This window comes from Rhagoletis zephyria, unplaced genomic scaffold, assembly GCF_001687245.7.
Source record: "Rhagoletis zephyria isolate East Lansing unplaced genomic scaffold, Rhagoletis_zephyria_1.1 Rzeph_scaffold_04820, whole genome shotgun sequence".
Taxonomy (NCBI): Eukaryota; Metazoa; Arthropoda; class Insecta; order Diptera; family Tephritidae; genus Rhagoletis; species Rhagoletis zephyria.
The window spans coordinates 28,373-40,037 of NW_016161903.1; the positions used below are offsets into that span (position 1 = coordinate 28,373).

Sequence of the window (11,665 nt, forward strand, 5' to 3'; positions counted from 1 at the left end):
TCTATATATATCGATATCGTAATAATTTAAATTTTGGCGATATAATCTATTGATAAATGTGTCGACATTGTTATCGACTTTTTCTTTGATAGAATTAATCGATAAAGTTATCGAGGATGTTGTCAATCATTCTATCTACGGATGACATATCGGTATTAACTGAAATTTTAACAATTGAAGGTACGTTATCAATTATCATGGTATTATACTATATTGAATTCCTTCTAATACGATAAAGGATGTATCGTTATCGATTAGTTTAACTATGTATATAGAAATCGTATTAATTGATTCTGTAAGGCTTAAGGGTCGTCCGTTTAGTTGCGGCGGGGTCAGTAGCTATTTCTTGTATATTCTCATAAATAGAATAAGTTCCACTTTCTCCGAATTGGCGCAGAGACTGCAACGCGTGGAAAGGCACAATACTAAAACATTTATCAATAAAAATATCAATATGTTATCGAAATCAGTATGCATACGACTTTATCTATTTCATTAATGATTTTCTGTAAAATTTTTTCACCCATAAAGGATCGAAAACAATGCTGGATCAAACTGTTATCATACGCATCTCGTAACATAAATTTTCTTCAGTATTTTTATCGTTGCATTGACTGATTTTTTTCTCAATATCGCCAACAAATAATAATATGGACAAATTTCCCTTACTGTATATTGAATAATTTTTCTTTAACGTCATCGATACATTTTACCCCACCACCCAGCACCCATCAGCGGAAACCCATGGTCAGCTACTTTTGTGCGGGTTTGATAGAAGTACGCTTATGTGAATTTCTTAAAAAAATAATTAGATTCTTTAAATTGTTGTTGCTTTTCCACAGTAGTTTTTCATTAACAACGGCCTCAGGCTCAATAAAAATTGTTGTTAAAAACATAATATTAAAATTAAAATTAAAACAAGTTATTTAAAAAAAAAAACACCGAGTTATAGAAATCGGTTAACGTGGTCCAAAGTTTTGCGGTATTATACATAAAAAAAAATATTTCGATGAATTAATGATCTCCTCCTTTTTTAGAAGTCGGTTAAAAAATGAATATTTATTCTTCAATAGACAAAAAGCATAACGAATACAAAAAACTCAAATTTAAATACATACTTGCTATCAATATCAATATAGGTTAACTTATCGATATTTTTATCGACTTTTTATATTTATCGTTATCGATATACCGCTTGTGATAAAATTTTATAGAGTTTAATTTTGGAGCTCATACCGTTGGTTGAATAACAAAATTTGCTTATAAACTTGGTTGTACTTCAGAAAGAATCGATGCGAGTAATAAGCCTAATATGAGTACTAAGCAGTTAAGCATTCAGTGCAGTCCTTAAATATTGAACACGTTGTCTGCAATGAGCGACAAGCGCACTTGGCGCTTTAAGTATTTGATGAGGCTAGAGCTAAACTAATTGGAAATTTTACAGGCCTGTGTAATGTACTGCTTGTCCGCTTTGGATTATGCAATTTTATGAAAATGTTTGCCATATATACTGACCCACTATAATGGACATAAATGTGTATATGTATATGGCACAAAATTTTGGCACTTATACTCATACAGCTCGTACATACTCTCACTCCCGCACACATTCCGCTTGTGTGTTTCACGTTGGTTTTTTGGTGGCGTAAATTAAAAGGCGTTATGTGAAAATTAATTTATGGCCAGTTGGGGTAAATTAATTTTTAACTTTTCGCCGCATTTTTTATAAATGACCGTCTGGAATGTTTGTTCGTTGGTAAATGTTTGTAATTTTTTTGATTTTCATTTTTCAATAAGAGAAAGGGTTTTTAGGGCTATCAAATTGAAAGGTGTATAAGAAAATTGTTGCCTATTTTTGATTTCATGGAGGAAGACAATAAACAAATCTGGCCTTATATGTAACTTAAGAGTACAAGAACATCTTGTTTTCACTGAAATATCGATGGCCGTCGTGTTACGGCTTGTATGAGGTCTTAAAGATTTCACTCAGAGACAAATTGAAATGACCTCAACAAGTGTGTGAGATGAGGCTAATGCCTTATAGCCAAGTGTCATTATAAAGTCTGTTAAATTACTAACTTTCCCAGCTGAAGTTGAGGAGATCTAAAAGTTTGACTTCCGCTATATGTGCAAAGCCGGCGAAAAAGCGATATCCCAGGTGCTTGTGCCATCTGGACATTGACATAGGAAAGTCATTTTCATCCAGACGACTTCTGCAAAGAGCGCTATTTGGTGTATGCCGTAGGTGGAGCATTAAGTTAAAAATTCCTCAGTTCGTTTTTTGTTGTACCCAGCCATAATGACATTGAGACTCCACAGTGGCGTCGCTTGCCTCATAGATCATTTGTTACGTCTGCGGTATACTCATTATTTTCCCTGAGTTGTTCAAGAAACTGCAGTTCTTGCGAGTTCTCAGTAACTTTCCCAAATATAACCTTTCTGTTCCCTATGCGCCAGGCAGCCTTATAAGTATATGGCAAATGTCTCCCCTGCTGTCATCAGGCAGGAGATATGATTACATTAAATGTCTGCTACTGCTTCAAATAGAACCCAACTTCAATGCCTCTTACAATTTGTTAGACATCGGTGTAGCTGATAAATAATACCATTACTTTCTGTCGTTTGGCTGGCTGCCTTTTTATTCCATCATTCATTCGAGGCTAGCTCTTCAGCAGCATTTTCGCAGTCTAAAGCTGTAACGATTTACAGCGTTTAACTAGGGTGAAAGCAATTGCTGAAGAACAAAGAGGTCTTATTTTAGTCGCATCGACATTCGTATTTTAAAGTCACTGGAAAGTAACCGCGTTTAAAAAACTCTATATCTATATAACTACTACTATACTATACTATATCTCTAAAACCAATTATGCTGGGGAACTGAAACTTAGCACAGATGCATAGATTGTAAATACCTTATGTACGGCGAAAAATGGTAGGTACTGAGAAAGTGGGTGTGGCACCTCCTATACAAACTGAAATTCTCTTATCGGTCATCTCTGTAACCGCTATGCTAACGTCCTGAAATTGGACACAGCCACATATGCTATCAATGCCGTACTTACGGCGAAAATTGCTAGATGTTGGAAAAGGGGGCGTGGCACCGCCCATTCAAACTGACGTTCTCATATTGTTTTCCTCTGGAACCGCTTATGCTAACGCCTTGAAATTTGACCCAGCTATTTACGCTATCAATGACGTGCTTATGGCGAAAAGAGGTAGATATTAAAAAAGGGGGCGAGGCACCTCCCATACAAGCTGAACTTCGCATTTCACTTATCTGTGTAAACGTTCTGAAATTTCACACAGCTGCATATGTATCATTACCTACCTTATGGCAAAAAGTGGTGTGTATTCGAAAGGGGGATGAGGCCTCTCGTTTACAGAATGCAATTTCCATATCGCTTATATCTGGAACCATTTATGATAGATAAGGTAATAGAATTTGATACACCTACACCTATATACATTTAAAATGGCAAAGATCATTCGATTGGGAACCATTTCCTACCAGATTTCTCAATCGCATTGAATGATTGTTATTTTGTGTAATGATTTTTGAAAGGATCAGTGTGTTTCTCTTCCCTTAGGTGGCGCAGGGATTGAGAGTAGAGATGGGTATGGGACTAAATATTAAGTCCCAATCCCGCCCATCCCGAAATTCAATTTTTAACTTCCGAACCCGCTCATCCCGACTTTTTTCAGAATTGTACCGCCGGCCCGGGGGCCACGAAATCTATCTGAGAGGTTCCATGGGAAAGTGGACCTCAGTGCAAAAATTATTTTCTTTATAAAACTAACAAACGTGGGGATAACACATTTGTAAAAATCTTGAATCAACCAAAAAAAAAAAGTAACAAATTAAAGCTTTAAATGCATTTGTGCAATTCAGTTTTAACGTTCCAAGGGGCTCTCAGATCAATATAATCGAAAAAAGTATTTACAGTCTGGATTGGTATTTGTTTAACAAAATAGTCAGTGAGGAACCGTTAGGCATCTCATCTTCCTCAAGCAAATTTGTTGTCGAGTTTTCTATCTTTATCAAAAAAATTATCAGTTTTACAAATATTCGGAATTATCGTCACAACTTGCCAGAAATACGGCGAGCATCCTTAAGTATGTGTTAAGAAACCCTAATAAAATTTTACACCTTCTGACCTCGAACTTTGCGTGATGGAGGGTAACAGACCGCGGATTCGCATTCAGGGCGTCGAATAACATATAGAATATAGAGGTTTGGTTCAATATGCATAACATTTTTTTTGTAAACCTGTGTTATCTTGACTACTTTTGAAAGGGCGTACGTTGTTTTGTTCCAACACATGAAAGAGAAGAGTGTATCGCGTTTCGAAACACAATTTAATTTTTTAAGTTTTATGTTCCGCCACCAAAGAGGTCTGTATTAACCCTTTCAGGATCAAAAAAGTTATTCCACTCATAAGAATTTGTTTGAGTTTTCATTAGTTTTCTATTTGCTATTTTGGAATGTGAATCATTAAACCATTTATTTTAATCAAGCAATCAAAAAAAATATTTTTATAAAAACCAGAAAATTTTTTTAAAACAAAAATTTTTTGGGAAATTTGACCTAGATTAGAAAAATTGTGTTTTAAAACTTTTGTTTAAAAAAAATAATGTTTACGAAAAAACCGTAATTTAGGAAAAAACCAATATGATCACCCAAATTAAAAAAAAATAACACACATTAGAAACAAAAATTTTTTTGAAGAAAAAAATTATTTATTTCGGGGAAAATTATTTTTGCATTAGAAATTGTAATTTTTTAGGATTAAGATTAAAGAGAACTAAATAGTTCTTTAAGAAAAAAGTTAGTTTAGAGGAAATTCTATTATACACAAAGAGGGAAAAAACGAAATATGTTTAACAAATTAAAAAAAAAAAAATCCAAAAAATTTTTTTTTTGCATTTTAAAACATTTTTTGGGTTAAAAAATTAAGTTTTTTAGGATAAAAATTAAAGAAATTGTGGTTTTTTAAGAAAAAAATCATATTAGAGGAAAAGCTGTTGTTTTTTAATTTTTTTAGAAAAAATATGTTTTAAGAAAATAATGTCTAAAAATATGCCCTTCTGAGTGAAAATAATTAGTTAAAATTATTTTTTTTGGGGAAAAAAAAGTTTCAAAAATAGCTTTGGAAAAAATTAATTGTGAGATTAATGAAAATTTCTTACTGCCGATTTCACCAGCAATTTTAGTGAACAATGATTTTTCTGCTGTCAATTTTGATAATAAATTAAAAAAAAAAAATTATTTTTCACCTAAATTGCTTTCGTGAAACCGGCTGTTAGAATAAAAAAGTTATAAAAGCAAAGTGAGGTACCTCGATGTAGTATCTATTTCAATAAACTAATTAACTGTGTTAAATTTGAACAAGTGGCAACCCTCTTCGAAAAAAATTTTTGAGGAAAAAGAAACGTAACTTTTTTCTTTAACACCGGTCTTATACGGTTTTATTTAGCCTATTTTTAAATTGAACTGCAACTTTTTAACCGGTGGCAACCCTCTCCAAATGTATTTCATAATTAAACCTTACATAAACTTCGCTCATTTGACGCCCTTGTTACAATATTTCGTTAAACGTTCTAATTAAATTGATGCTGACTTTCTATATATTTTAAAATTTCAACTTTTTGAGCAGTTGGTAATACAATTTAAAAATACTTGTAACACCCAAATGCAAGTATTTCACTTGACTTGTTAATTAAATTGATTTGGTATTTCTAATCAGGTGGCTACCCTAGTCAAAAAGTTTTAGATTCTCATCGCAGTGACCGTTTATTGATTGATTTAAATCTAAGAACACTATTGCAATGCACTTGCTAAGAGATCTGTGGAAAATGGTTCGGACGATAAATAGCGATTTAGATAATAAGTACCTACAGAGTCCAGTCGATGGACTTTGTCCGTTTTAGTAATTTTCGTACGATCAGCTGCAATGAAAAAAGCCAATTGAAGCACTTGTTTTACTCAGGGAAGTGGACTGTTAATAACTCTTTTGAAATTTCGACTACCCTATTCAAGTTACTTATAATCACAAGTGACTCCATTTAGCGAACTCATTTGCGCCCAACCAAGTATTGGCTTAATTAAATTTCCAATTTTTCACATAAGCAAGTGCAAACATTGCATTTTATACGAACATGCATGTATACTTATGTGTGTTAATTCAAAGAGCGCACTGTGTATGCACATTTATTGACCACAAATACCTTAATGCCGCGCAAAGTGTATATAGCTTCAGCTATTTGTGTCCTTATTTATGAGCAAACACATAGCGTACATGTGTATGCAAATATGTATGTTCGTAGTTGCTTGCCTTGTATGCCCACTTGTGTGTCCTTTTACTGCGGGCCATCAAACCATTGCATTGCGTACATATTTGCAAGCCAAATTCTACCAGGTGCCTCTGCTGCTTGCTACGCGTTCAATGATGAGATGTGGAGCGTTTAACGTATTAAGCGGGCATATTTAATGCAAAATCAACAACGCCGCTGTGGTTCAGTGCACGGTTAATATGTATTGGAATGCCAAGCAGACACACAGTGCCCAATAGCATAAGCAACAACAACAATAACAACAACAGTAAAAAGTCGAAACTTAGCGCTGTAATTCAGAACACACTGACCACCAATGCTAATGGCCAACAATGGCTATGGTAGCGACTTTGTCGTTAAGTACATCAGGAAATGAGAAACACCAAGGGCGCCATAGAGACATGGATATGTATACTAGGGTGGTCCGAAAATGATTGTGGAAAAACTAAAGTCGGAGTGTTAATGCTCTAACCAACTATGATTATTCTATACCGAAAAAAATTAAACCCCTGCCTCCTCTGTAAATATTTAGAGGTCGCTCTAGGTTTCCTATGTATTTTATGTGGGGAAATACCACTTTTCGCAGAAATGGTATAGAATTCTTGAAAATCAATATTTTTCGATAGATTTTTTAATACCAGCAGTTTTTTTTTGTCCCCCATTGCATTTTATTGGTTTTTTTAGCGGACTTATAGAAAATAGTTAATTGAAAAAATTAGGGATGTGCCGTATAGAGATGTTGCCGGATAACCGGATTCCATATACCATCTAAAAAATATGAGCCGGATTCGAATATACCATCGGATATTCGGTAGACTGCTGCCCATAATATTTTTTAATTTTATTATTCTAGGGTTTTTTGTTTAGCAACATAGTACTTATGACCAGATTATCTGCGTTTTCGACATGAACTATCCAATACGTAATTAGGAATTCAAAATTTTTCTTCCTAAATCCAAGTTATAAAACAATTCTGCTATTGAAAAGATAACTTCTCCGTCTTGCAACCATTGATTTATCGATTATTTTTGGTAAGTAGAGGACGCCAAAGACAAAAGATAAACAACAATGAACGCCGCTAAGCAGAAACTTGGTTGATGTTTATTTTAAGATGCGATTAAAATCGAGTTACTATGCATGCTTACATATCGCTTCGCTTGCCGTATCGTCACGTAATGCTTCATTGTTGAAATAATTTGCGACCTACGTTTCAAAACTCGTTTTTTTTTTTTACATAAATAACCCTAAAAACTGGTGGAAGCATAGTCGGAAAGAATTTCCAAATTTGTTATACTGGTAATGAATTATCTCTGTGCACCACCTTCCTCAGTGAACTCAAAAATAGTGTTTGGTTCATCGGAGTAGCAATTATGTGAAAATAGAAACATGTTGTTGCTTGATAATGCGGAAATCTTCGTTTCATAAGTCAAGTGACATTTTGTCTAGTTTTGGCTATTTATTCTTTTATTTATTTAATGCTTTATATTTTTTTTTATAAAAGTTTAGCACTTTACCTAATCAGCGCCGCATAAGTCCACATTTCGAACTTCGTACAAAAATTATGAGCATTAGACAAATTTTGGGTATGCAGTTTTGTGGCCCAATAAATTTTAGTAGGTTAAAGTGCGAAATTTCATGACGCTAGAAAATCGCAGTGATTGTTTTATATTTTTTTTTGGCTCACGGTGTTGAGCATTTTCTTCCATATAAAGTATGCTCGACAATTTCGTTTGTATGGGAAAAAATGCCTAGCCTAAAATTTTTCCAAACATTTTTTAATAAAAAGTTAAAAAGTTTTTGTCTAATTACTGATCATATAAATACTATTAAACTTGATTATAAACATACAAAAAAAATGATTCTGACTAGGTTTTTAAATTGAATCTTCTATAATTGAAATCCGGAAACCGGGATTTTAGCCAATCGGTGATTTTAGCCAAACGGAAGTATAATAGAAAACGCCGGATAGGATACGGTTCACGATACCGCCACAAAAAATGTTTAAATAAACATTTAGAGTATTATTATTGGAGGTCTCCTGAAGAGACTAAACAAAGATACACAAAGTTTTCTAATCGAAAAATATTTATGCACTTTTAAGAAATCTATCTATATATATAATTTCTACAAAAAATAGTTTTTTTCCCTAGCAAGATACATGATACAAAATAAAAAACAGGGGTATAATTTTTTTCGATAGAGAACAATCCGAGGGTATGTTAGCATTCAAATTTTGACTTTACTTTGATTGGAACACCCTAATGTACATACATACAAACGTTTGTACACTTGCATATTTTTCCCTTCACTTAGCCAACAACCGAGCTACTCAGCAGAGAAAACTCTCTTATCATAGAAGCGAGCATGGAATTGTGAAGGAAAGGTATGAGTCACTCTGGTCTCACATCTATGTAAGGCTGTCTGGACTTTCAATTGGCAAGGTGCCCTTGCTCGGCGAGGAGGGAAAAGCGCCCGAAAATTTTGACATGGAGTTAGGCGACTTAATGAAGGTTTAACGGACTGATTGGACATACGTGTGATTAAGACTTCGTAAATTTACCACTACTAGGTGCTCACTAGTAGTAAAATTTTGGAAAATACCTACATACCATTGATTTGTCTATTTAAAAGCCGCTTTCGAGATAGACTTGGCATCATTTGACATTTCTAATTAGCAACAGTTGACACAGAAGAGGAACAGCCAAACTCGTTTAGGCGGCTGCAGCGCTCTCAAAAAAGAAGTCTGGCATTGTCGCTCACGATGCAGAAAATGAAGGTGGCGCCAATCGCAGACCGCTAACCCTTTCTTCGTCGATTTGACAGTATCCACCCACTCGCTGAAGTCACACAATACTTTTGTTTACATTCACTGCTGCCAACTTGGTGCTTTTCTCACTAAATTTAGTGCATATTCAAAACCCGAAAATTTTTGGGTTTGATGCTTGAATCGTTTTTAGTGCTTTTGTTTTTGTTTTGAAGACACCAAATTTGTAATTCTTTAAAAAATGGAAGCAATATTTATAGAAATCGTAACTGGTGGCGTAAACAACTTGAAAAAAATTAAAACAAAATCATGGCACAATGAAAATTATAAGAGAGAGTTTGCCAACAAAATATGTGGCAGCACCTTCAATCATGCCAGAACATTGATTTTTATTAATTTGAATCGGCATTCCTAAATAAAACTTCTATGCATATAAAGTCCATTAAATACACCAACAAAAATTCGGTGCTTTTTCAAATTCAAAACTTGGCAACACGGCCTCTTGTTCGATTCTTCCTCTTCTTCTTGTTGAGTTCGTTTTAGCTCTCTCATTCTGGTATTTGAAGACGTCACGCCCAGTTGCTCTCAGCTGGATTGGCGCAATCTTGCAAAGATATAGCCCTTTGTATCCGAACAATGCATTAAAGAAGTGAAGGAATATCTCTTCATTCCAAAGCAAGGCGTTTCAGCTAAAATTGCCCTTAGAAGCGCTGCCAAAATTCTTTGCTGGGTAGGCATACCAAATAGCGTGAAAATGTTTGTTTGTTTGCGTGTATGGTAGTAAATTCGGGTAACAAAAGCTTCTGTCTGGCTAAGTTGCCATGCACCGCTAGTCTATGGTGGTGGTGTTGTCGTCGGTTGCATGGTCAAGTCAACTAAGCTTAAGTAACTGGTTGAAGCGGCACATGGCGTTAGCTATTTGTTTGAATGGACGTACAGACATATGTAAGTACATAGTAACTGTACATATGCCAAGACTAAGTACATAGGGTTAGTGTGTGTGTTTCAGTACAAGCCGCACATTTTGTTAGCGCCCACAGCGATCATATTTTCCGCTTTCAGCTCTTTTGTGCTCCTTTTGGAAGTTTATTTAGTTGTAGTTGACCTTGGAACTTGGCCCAAAGCATAATGTGTTAGTGATTTTAATTCAAACATTTTATAGTGATTTTAATTAAAACAAGTTGATAAAAGCGTTGTAAAATAATCAAATTTGAAATTATTCTATTAAAAATTATTAAAATACTTCACACATGCGACATTCACACACCATGAAATACTAAACGAAACCCAGTGGGAATTAGGAGCACGTAATAATACCTTATTAGCAACTTACTCTTCACCTGGCAATCATTACCATTTCCCTGCCGAACGTCCCTTACTTTTACAAAGGCATGGCCGCCTTATGTAAGTAGGAATTAAGAATGTACATTTGGTATCAGACATACTTCTGAGCCGCTTTACAAAGTAAGTTACGTGTAATGCAGAGCAGTCGCTCGGAGTAGTTCGGCGCTTGGAAATAACTTCGGCTGCACGATACTTTGCAACTTACAACGTAATGTGTCGTCGGAGGTGTTCATTTTGCGCTTTACAAGTAGATGACATTGGCCATGATGACAATTTTGGTACTGAAAACTGAAAGAAAACATGGGTTACCTCGTAAGGTGCTTACCTATTTTCCCAGTGGGAATTGTTTTAAATTTCACAACTATTAGATTCGATTTTTGTAAACACTCATACTTAAATACGTACACGCTAGCCGTACATTTGTCGATTGAAATGCAAACGCAAGGCATGCTTTGTATAGCAGCTCGGAAATTAATGATACTATTGAACGAATACATATACGCCTATTCCCTTAAGCTATCTTGACATCGTGGAAAGGAAAGGTGGAAGAAACGAAATCACCATAAGATGGTAAATTTTTAGGCTGATTGTATTGAGAATGGATGAGATTCATTCCCTTTCGCTCGACAAACTACTAAGATTCGTAAGAGTAATGACCGTGGCCGCTGTGATGTAGTGGTAAGCTGTGCGCGCTTCCCCTCCGCATGGCCTGGGTTTAACGCCTGTTCAAAGCAACATCGCAAAAAAATTTAGAAACAAGTTTTTTTCTTAACAGCGGTTGGCCCTCTGCAGGCATGAAAAACAGCTTCTCATAAAAATACAATCGCCGTTCGGAGTCAGCGTAGCACTGTAGGTCCTTCCCTTTTGTGTGACAACATCAAAGCGTACGCCACAAATCGGAGCAGAAGCTCGGCCAAACACTAACATATGTGTAAGCGACATTCTATTATTATTAATTATTTAACACGGTCACCTGTCTTTCTCGCCAACTTGTTAGCTTTTNACTGTAGGTCCTTCCCTTTTGTGTGACAACATCAAAGCGTACGCCACAAATCGGAGCAGAAGCTCGGCCAAACACTAACATATGTGTAAGCGACATTCTATTATTATTAATTATTTAACACGGTCACCTGTCTTTCTCGCCAACTTGTTAGCTTTTTCAGCACCAAGAGAAACAAAATTCCGCTGATAAGGAAGTTGCGTGAATAATTTTATATTTTTAAAATG

General features: G+C 35.1%; 1 protein-coding gene across 1 annotated transcript in view; it reads right to left on the reverse strand.

The window, feature by feature from the left end:
• Positions 1 to 11,665, reverse strand: part of DIP-eta (Dpr-interacting protein eta) — a gene marked incomplete at its 5' end in the record, with an annotated part of 46,543 nt that overhangs the window by 28,057 nt on the left and 6,821 nt on the right. The window lies entirely within an intron of this gene.